The sequence below is a fragment of the Elephas maximus genome, chromosome 15 (assembly GCF_024166365.1).
Source record: "Elephas maximus indicus isolate mEleMax1 chromosome 15, mEleMax1 primary haplotype, whole genome shotgun sequence".
NCBI lineage: Eukaryota > Metazoa > Chordata > Mammalia > Proboscidea > Elephantidae > Elephas > Elephas maximus.
Window position 1 is genome coordinate 24,999,207 of NC_064833.1, and position 9,022 is coordinate 25,008,228.

Sequence of the window (9,022 nt, forward strand, 5' to 3'; positions counted from 1 at the left end):
GCTTTCCGATAGGTGACATTTGAGCAAAGAGTGATGGCAGTGAATGAACAGACATGCAGGTATCTGGGGGGAGAGCATTCCAGGCAGAGGGAACAGCAGGTGCAGAAGCCTGGAAGCAGATACCTGCCTGGTACCTGCCAGGATAGTCAGAGCAGAGTGTGCCCGAGGGAATGTGCAGGAGGTAAGATCAGACAGGAAGCAGAGCCTTTGGAGCCTTGAGGGCAGGGAAAGGATGGCTTATGTCCTGAGATGAGAACTCTCACTTCTGACTTATGTTTCAGTAAAATCATTTCATTCATGATGAAGGCTAAAATGTTTGGTTTCTTCAATATTCCCAAATGAGTGGTTTGTCAGAGCTGAAAAGGAGAAAAGAAAGAGGGATGTTCCTTGCAGAAGAGGCTGTGTTTACATTCCTTGAAATTTTAAACAAACATAATCCCTACACAAAAGGGGCCTGCTTTAAAGTACAATAGGACAGTGGTCTAACAATTCCTCTCTGCTGAGGGGATGGAAAAGGGGGAGGAACTGAGACAGAGAATTCAAACCATCAGGGGATTGTTTGAGTTTGACTTTGGAATGCCTCAGAAAGCCACTGAAAAGCAGCATATACAAAATTAATTTGTGTTCATAGCTGGGCAATGCAAAGAAAGAAGGTAGGAACTCAATAATAGGCCTGGAAAAGCCACATCAGTATTAAAAACTTTCCAGAAATGGTCCACAAAATAAATATCCATATGTGAGTAGCAGGTGACTGAAACACAATGATAGTTGAGACAGAATTTGAGACTAAACAAACGCTAGAGTTTATGATGTGATTTTAAAAAAATATTAAGTTTGAGCTCCTACAACTGGCAAGTATCTAGCAAACTCTTCATCAATATAGTCATCTTGGAGAAAGGCCAACATAGCAGTGCTTTAGCCTTCTCACCATTACTCCAACAGTTTTAGAAGTGTATTCTCTGGATTGTTGATAAGAAACAACTTTGTCTTTAACATCTTGGAATCCTCCCTGTACTATCCCCTTCAGCTGGAGGAATTAAGACACCTCTGGCCCTCTAAGTCTCTGAGGCACCAGTGTGTGCAATCCCAGTACATGGAGGCTTTGACTGTCATCATTCCCAACGCTGAAACATAGCCAGAGTTTTGGAGGCAGTCTACCGAGTGGTAAGTGCCTACACTCTGGAACTGGTATATCCGTATCAGGATCGTGTCTCTGTCATTTGCTGATTGCGCTTGAATTTGCCTCAATTTCCTCACTCATGAAATAAGGAAGAATTATGGGGTACTGTGAGAATTCAGTGTACACACACACACACACACACACAGATTCTGGTACAAAATGTTTCTCAATGTCAGCTATTAGTACTGTTTAGAGCCCCTAAATGGTACAAAAGGAGTCCTGTTAGAGCGGTGGTTAAGCACTAGGCTGCTAACTGAAAGGTTGGTCATTCGAATCCACCAGCCTCTCCGTGGGAGAAAGATGTGGCAGCCTGCTTCCATAAACATTATAGTCTTGGAAACCCTATAAGGCAGTTGTACTCTGTCCTAGGGGGTCACGATGAGTCAGAATTCACTTGATGACGACAGGTTTGGTTTTGGGTTAAGTAGTGCAAATGGTTAACATACTTTGCTGCTAACAGAAAGGTTGGAGGTTCAAGTCCACCAAGAGGCACATTGGAAGAAAGGACTGGTGATCAACTTCCAAAAAATCAGCCATGGAAAACCCTGTAGAGTACAGTTCTACTCTGACACAGATGGGGTCGCCATGAATTGGAGTCAACTTGATGGCAACTGGTTGATTAGTGATACTGGCATATGTTGTTGTTGTCATTAGGTGCTGTTAAGCTGGTTCTGACTGATAGCCACCCTATTTACAACAGAATGAAACCCTGCCTCATTCTGTGCCATCCTCACAGTGAGCCCATTGTTGCAGCCACTGTGTCAATCCACCTTGTTGAGGGTCTACTTCTTTTCCACTGACCCTCTACTTTACCAAGCATGATATCCTTCTCCAGATACTGGTCCCTCCTGATAACATGTCCAAAGTATGAGAGACAAAGCCTCGCCATCCTTGCTTCTAAGAAGCATCCTGGGGGCACTTCTCCCAAGACAGGTTTGTTGGTTCTTCTAGCACTCCATGGTATATTCAATATTCTTCACCAACTCCATAATCCAAAGGCATCAATTCTTCTTCAGCCTTCCTTGTTCATTGTCCCACTTTCACATGCATATGAGGTGATTGAAAACATCATGGCTTGGGTCAGGCGCATCTTAGTCCTCAAAGTGACACTTTGCTTTTCAACACTTGGAAGAGGTCTTTTGAAGCAGATTTGCCCAATGCAATAAGACATCCTTGGATTTCTTGACTACTGGTTCCATGGGTGTTGATTGTGGATCCAAGTAAAATGAAATCCTTGACAACTTCAGTCTTTTCTCTGTTTATCATGATGTTGCTTATTGGTCCAGTTGTGAAGATTTTTGTTTTCTTTATGTTGAGGTGCAATCCATACTGAAGGCTGTTGTCTGATCTTCATCAGTAAGTGCTTCAATTCTTCTTCACTTTCAGCAAGCAAGGCTGTGTTATCTGCGTATCACAGGTTGTTAATGAGCTTTCCTTCAATCTTGGTGCCATGTTTTTCATATAGAGCAGCTTCTTGGATAATTTGCTCAGCATACAAATTGAATAAGTATGGTGAAAGGATACAACACTGATGCACACCTTTCCTGACTGTAAACCATGCAGTATCCCCTTGTTATGTTCCAGTGACTGCCTCTTAGTCTATGTACAGGTTACTCATGAACAGAATTAAGTGTTCTGGAATTCCCCTTCTTCATAATGTTATCCTTTACACAGCCAAATGCCTTCGTATAGTCAATAAGACAGGTAAACACCTTTCTGGTATTCTCTACTTTCAGCCATGATCCATCTGACATCAGCAATGATATCTCTTGTTCCACATTCACCTCTGAATCTAGCATATAGTTTTCTTTTTTCTTCCTTCTTGTTTCTCTTTTTTTCCTTTTCTTCTCTCTCATAAAATTTCTTTCTTCTTGTTTCTTTTATTGTTATTATTATCATAATTTATCATCATTATTATATTTCCATGAACAGGCTGTAGACCCACTTGCTTTTGGTAAATATATGGCATGGTGGTGAGTGGAAAGCAGATGGGGTCAATGTTAAAACATTATAAGGTAATGCAAATGCTGGACATGACTTCTTGTAACAGCCCCTCACCTAGAAGGCAGGTGGGTGGAGAAATTGGGGGGGGGAGGAGAGAGGGGCAAGATAGGAAGAGAAGGGGGCAAGGAAGAGCCACAGAAAATCTTCAGAATGACATACTCACAGCATAAAAAACATGAACATGAAATTATTTCCCATAGTGCTTTACCATTATGCATTTTATGATATAGGGAGAATTTATTCATAACACTAAGGTGTGAACTGGTGCTTCAGGAAGGCCTTCTTTTGTATGTATGAGGCTTGTAGAGGCCACCAGAAAAGCGAGGAGGATGTAAAAATGGAGGGAACATGGAGAGCAAAAGAAGATTGCAAGCTCTCAGGGAAATGGGATGAGCAGATTGATTCAGTATCAGCTAATGACCTGCATCTGAAGCAGATAAAAAGAGCAGAAAATGTTCCCCTTTGGGGTGGCAGCTGCATTGTCATCACCATGACAAGTTACCGTGTGTCAGGCAACATGCCATGTACTTTCTGGGGATGACTTATTTTTCCTCACAGTGGCCTGTGCGGTAGGTGCTGTCTTTATCTCTATTTCTCATACGAGGAAAGTGAGGCCCAGGGTGGGCGTCTGACTTGCTTGGGGTCATACAGCTGAAAGAGCGTCAGAGCTGGCTTGAATCCAGGAAGTCTGGCTCCTAAGCTTGTTCTCTTAGACACTATTCTTTACTGTCTCCTGCTAATGAAGAAACTCCCTGAATTGGCAAAACGGCAAGAAAGAGAGCCATATTTCTTTCTTTTATTTTTTCAAATTTTTATTGTGCTCTAAGTGAAAGTCCACAAATCGAGTCAGTTTCTTGTACAAAAACCTACATACACCTTGCTATCCACTCCTAATTGCTTTCCCCCCAATAAGACAGCACATTCCCTGCCTCCACTCTCCACCCTTGCATCCATTTGGCCAGCTTCCGACTCCCCCGCCCCTGCCCCGGCCTCCCATCTCCCCTCCACACAAGAGATGCCAACATAGTCTCACGTGTCCACTTGATCCAAGAAGCTCACTCTTCACCAGTATCCTTTTCTATCCCATAGTCCAGTCCAATCCCTGTCTAAAGAGTGGCTTTGGGAATGGTTCCTGTCTTGGCAAACAAAAGGTCTGGGGACCATGACCTCCAGGATCTTTCTAGTCTTTAGTCAGGCCATTAAGTCTGGTCTTTTTAAGAGAACTCGGGGTCTGCATCCCACAGCTCTCCTGCTCCCTCAGGGGTTCTCTGTTGTGTTCCCTGTCAGGGCAGTCATCGGTTGTAGCCAGGCACCATCTAGTTCTTCTGGTCTCAGGCTAATGTAGTCTCAAGTTTTTGTGGTCCTTTCTGTCTCTTGGGCTCATAATTACCTTGTGTCTTTGGTGTTCTTCATTCTCCTTTGATCCAGGTAGGTTGAGACCAATTGATGAATCTTAGATAGCTGCTGGCTAGTGTTTAAGATCCCAGATGCCACTCTCCAAAGAGGGATGCAGAATGTTTTCTTAATAGATTTTCTTATGCCAATTGAATTAGATGTCCCCTGAAACCATGGTCCCCAAACCCCGGCCCCTGCTATGCTGGCCTTTGAAGCATTCAGTTTCTTCAGGAAACTTCTTTGCTTTTAGTTTAGTCCAGTTGTGCTGACCTCGCCTGTATTGTCTTGTCTTTCCCTTCACCTAAAATAATTCTCATCTACTTTATCTAATTAGTGAAAACCCCTATGCCTCCCTCCCTTCCTCCCCCCTCTCATAACCATCAAAGAATATTTTCTTCCCTGTTTAAACTATTTCTCCAGTTCTTATAATAGTGGTCTTATACAATATTTGTCTTTTTACAACTGACTAATTTCACTCAGCATAATGCCTTCCATATTCCTCCATGTTATGAAATGTTTCACGGATTCATCATTGTTCTTTATCAATGTGTAATATTCCATTGTGCGAATATACCATAATTTATTTATCCATTCATCCATTGATGGGCACCTTGGTTGCTTCCATCTTTTTGCTGTTGTAAACAGTGCTGCAGTGAACGTGGGTGTGCACATATCTGTTTGTGTAAAGGCTCTTATTTCTCTAGGATATATTGCAAGGAGTGGGGTTGCAGGATCATATGGTAATTCAATTTCTAGTTTTTTAAGGAAGCGCCAAATCAATTTCCAAAGTGGTTGTACCATTTTACATTCCCACCAGCAGTGGATAAGTGTTGTAGTCTCTCCACAACCTCTCCAACATTTATTATTTTGTGTTTTTTGGATTAATGCCAGCCTTGTTGGAGTGAGATGAAATCTCATTGTAGTTTTGATCTGCATTTCTCTAATGGCTAATGATCGTGAACATTTCCTCATGTATCTGTTAGCTACCTGAATGTCTTCTTTAGTGAAGTGCCTGTTCATATCCTTTGCCATTTTTCAGTTGGGTTATTTGTCTTTTTGTAGTTGAGTTTTTGCAGTATCATATAGATTTTAGAGATCAGATGCTGATCGGAAATGTCATAGTTAAAAACTTTTTCCTGTCTGTAGGTAATCTTTTTACTCTTTTGGTGAAGTCTTTGGATGTTTGATTTTTAGGAGCTCCCAGTTATCTAGTTTCTCTTCTGCATTGTTAGTAATGTTTTGTATACTATTTATGCCATGTATTAGGGCTCCTAGTGTTGTCCCTATTTTTTCTTCCATGATCTTTATAGTTTTGGATTTTATATTTAGGTCTTTGATGTATTTGAGATGGTTTTTGTGCATGGTGTGAGGTAGGGGTCTTATTTCATTTTTTTGCAGATGGATATTCAGTTATGCCAGCATCATTCGTTAAAAAGACTGTCTTTTCACCAATTAACTGACTTTGGGCCTTTGTCAATATCAGCTGCTCATATACGGATGGATCTATGTCTGGATTCTCAATTCAGTTCCATTGGCCTATGTATCTGTTGTTGTACCAGTACCAGGCTGCTTGACTACTGTGGCAGTATAATAGGTTCTAAAATCAGGTACAGTGAGGCCTCCCACTTTGTTCTTCTTTTTCAGTAATGCTTTACTTATCTGGGGCCTCTTTCCCTTCCATATGAAGTTGGTGATTTGTTTCTCCATCTCATTAAAAGATGTCATTGGAATTTGGATTGGAATTGCATTGTATCTATAGATCACTCTTGGTAGGATAGACATTTTTACAATGTTAATTCTTCCTATCCATGAACAAGGTATATTTTTCCACTTAGGTAGGTCGCTTTTGGTTTCTTGCAGTAGCATCTCGTAGTTTCCTTTGTATAGGCCTTTTACATCTCTGGTAAGATTTATTCCTAAGTATTTTATCTTCTTGGGGGCTACTGTAAACTGTATTGATTTGGTGATTTCCTCTTCAATGTCCTTTTTGTTGGTGTAGAGGAATCCAACTGATTTTTGTATGTTTATCTTGTATCCTGATAATCTGCTGAACTCTTCTATTAGTTTCAGTAGTTTTCTGGAGGATTCTTTAGGATTTTCTGTGTATAAGAACATGTCATCTGCAAATAGAGGTACTTTTACTTCTTCCTTACCGACCTGGATGCCCTTTATTTCTTTATCTAACCTAATTGCTCTGGCTAGGACCTCCAGCACAATGTTGAATAAGAGTAGTGATAAAGGGCATCCTTGTTTAGTTCCTGATCTCAAAGGGAATGTTTTCAGACTTTCTCCATTTACGATGATGTTGGCTGTTGGCATTGTATAAATGTCCTTTATTATGTTGAGGAATTCTCCTTCTATTCCCATTTTGCTGAGAGTTTTTATCATGAATGAGCATTAAACTTTGTCAAATGCCTTTTCTGCATTGATTGATAAAATCATGTGGTTCTTGTCTTTTGTTTTATTTATATGATGCATTATATTAATTGTTTTTCTAATGTTGAACCACCCCTGCATACCTGGTATGAATCCCACTTGGTCACGGTGAATTATTTTTTTGGTATGTTGTTGAATTCTATTGGCTAGAATTTTGTTGAGGATTTTGCATCTAAGTTCATGAGGCATATAGGTCTGTAATTTTCTTTTTTTGTGGAGTCTTTACCTGGTTTTGGTATCAGGGATAAGCTGGCTTCATAGAATGAGTTTGGGAGTATTCAATCCTTTTCTATGCTCTGAAATACCCTTAGTAGTAGTGGTGTTAACTCTTTCCTGAAAGTTTGGTAGAACTCTGCAGTGAAGCCGTCCGGACCAGGGTTTTTTGTTGTTGTTGTTGGGAGTTTTTTTATTACGTTTTTCAATCTTTTCTTTTTTTATGGGTCTACTTAGCTGTTCTACATCTGTTTGTGTTAGTTTAGGTAGGTAGCGTGTTTCTAGGAATTCATCCATTTCTTCTAGGTTTTCAAATTTGTTGAAGTACAATTTTTCGTAGTAATCTGATATGATTCTTTTAATTTCAGTTGGGTCTGTTGTAATATTGCCCATCTCATTTCTTATTTGGGTTATTTGCTTCCTCTCCTGTTTTTCTTTTGTCAGTTTGGCCAATGGTTTATCAATTTTGTTAATTTTTTTCAAAAAAATCAGCTTTTGGTCTTGTTAGCTCTTTCAATTGTTTTTGTTTTCTATTTCATTTAGTTCTGCTCTAATTTTTATTATTTGCTTTCTTCTGGTGCCTGAGGGTTTCTTTTGTTGCTCTCTTTCTATTTGTTCAAGTTGTAGGGATAATTCTTTGATTTTGGCCCTTTCTTCTTTTTGTATGTGTGCATTTATTGATATAAATTGACCTCCGAGCACTGCTTTCCCTGTGTCCCAAAGGTTCTGATAGGAAATGTTTTCATTCTCATTGGATTCTATGAATTTCTTTATTCCGTCCTTAATGACTTCTATGACCCAGTTTTTGAGCAGTGTATTGTTCATTTTCCAAGTGTTTGATTTCTTTTCCCTGCTTTTTTCTATTATTTTCTACTTTTATGGCCTTATGGTCAGAGAGGGTGCTTTGCAATATTTCAATGTTTTGGATTCTGCTAAGCTTGCTTTATGACCTAATATGTGGTCTATTCTAAAGGATGTTCCATGTGCACTAGAAAAGAAAGTATCCTTGGCTGCTGTTGGGTGGAGTGTTCTGTATATGTCTATGAGATCAAGTTGGTTGATTGTGGCATTTAGATCTTCCGTGTCTTTATTGAACTTCTTTCTGGATGTCCTGTCCTTCATCGAAAGTGGTGTGTTGAAGTCTCATATTATAATTGTGGAGCTGTCTATCTCACTTTTCAATGCTGTTAGAATTTATGTATCTTGCAGCACTGTCATTGGGTCCTCCTGGTGTATTGTCACTTTAATCATTATATAGTGTTTTTCCTTGTCCTTTGTGGCGGATATAACTTTAAAGTCTATTTTGTCGGAAAATAATACTGCCACTCCTGCTCTTTTGAGATTGTTGTTTGCTTGATATATTTTTTTCCATCCTTTGAGTTTTAGTTTGTTTGTGTCTCTACGTTGTGTCTCTTGTAGGCATAATATAGATGGATCGTGATTTTTTAGCCACTCTCTGTCTCCTTATTGATGCATTTAGTCCATTTACATTCAGCGTAATTATAGATAGGTAGTTTAGTGCTGTCATTTTGATGTCTTTTTTGTGTGTGTTGTTGACAGTTTTTTTCTCCCACTTAATTTTTTGTGCTGAGTAGTTTATCTTTATATACTGTCTTTTCCTCTTATTCATTGTTGTTGATTTTGTTTCTGCTGAGTCTTTGTTTTTTTCTTGTATTTTATTTTGATGAGTAGGATAGTTAATCTCCTTTGTGGTTACCTTAATATTTACCCCTGTTTTTCTAAGTTGAAACCTAACTTTTATTTCTTTATATCGCCTTGTCTTCCTCTGCATGT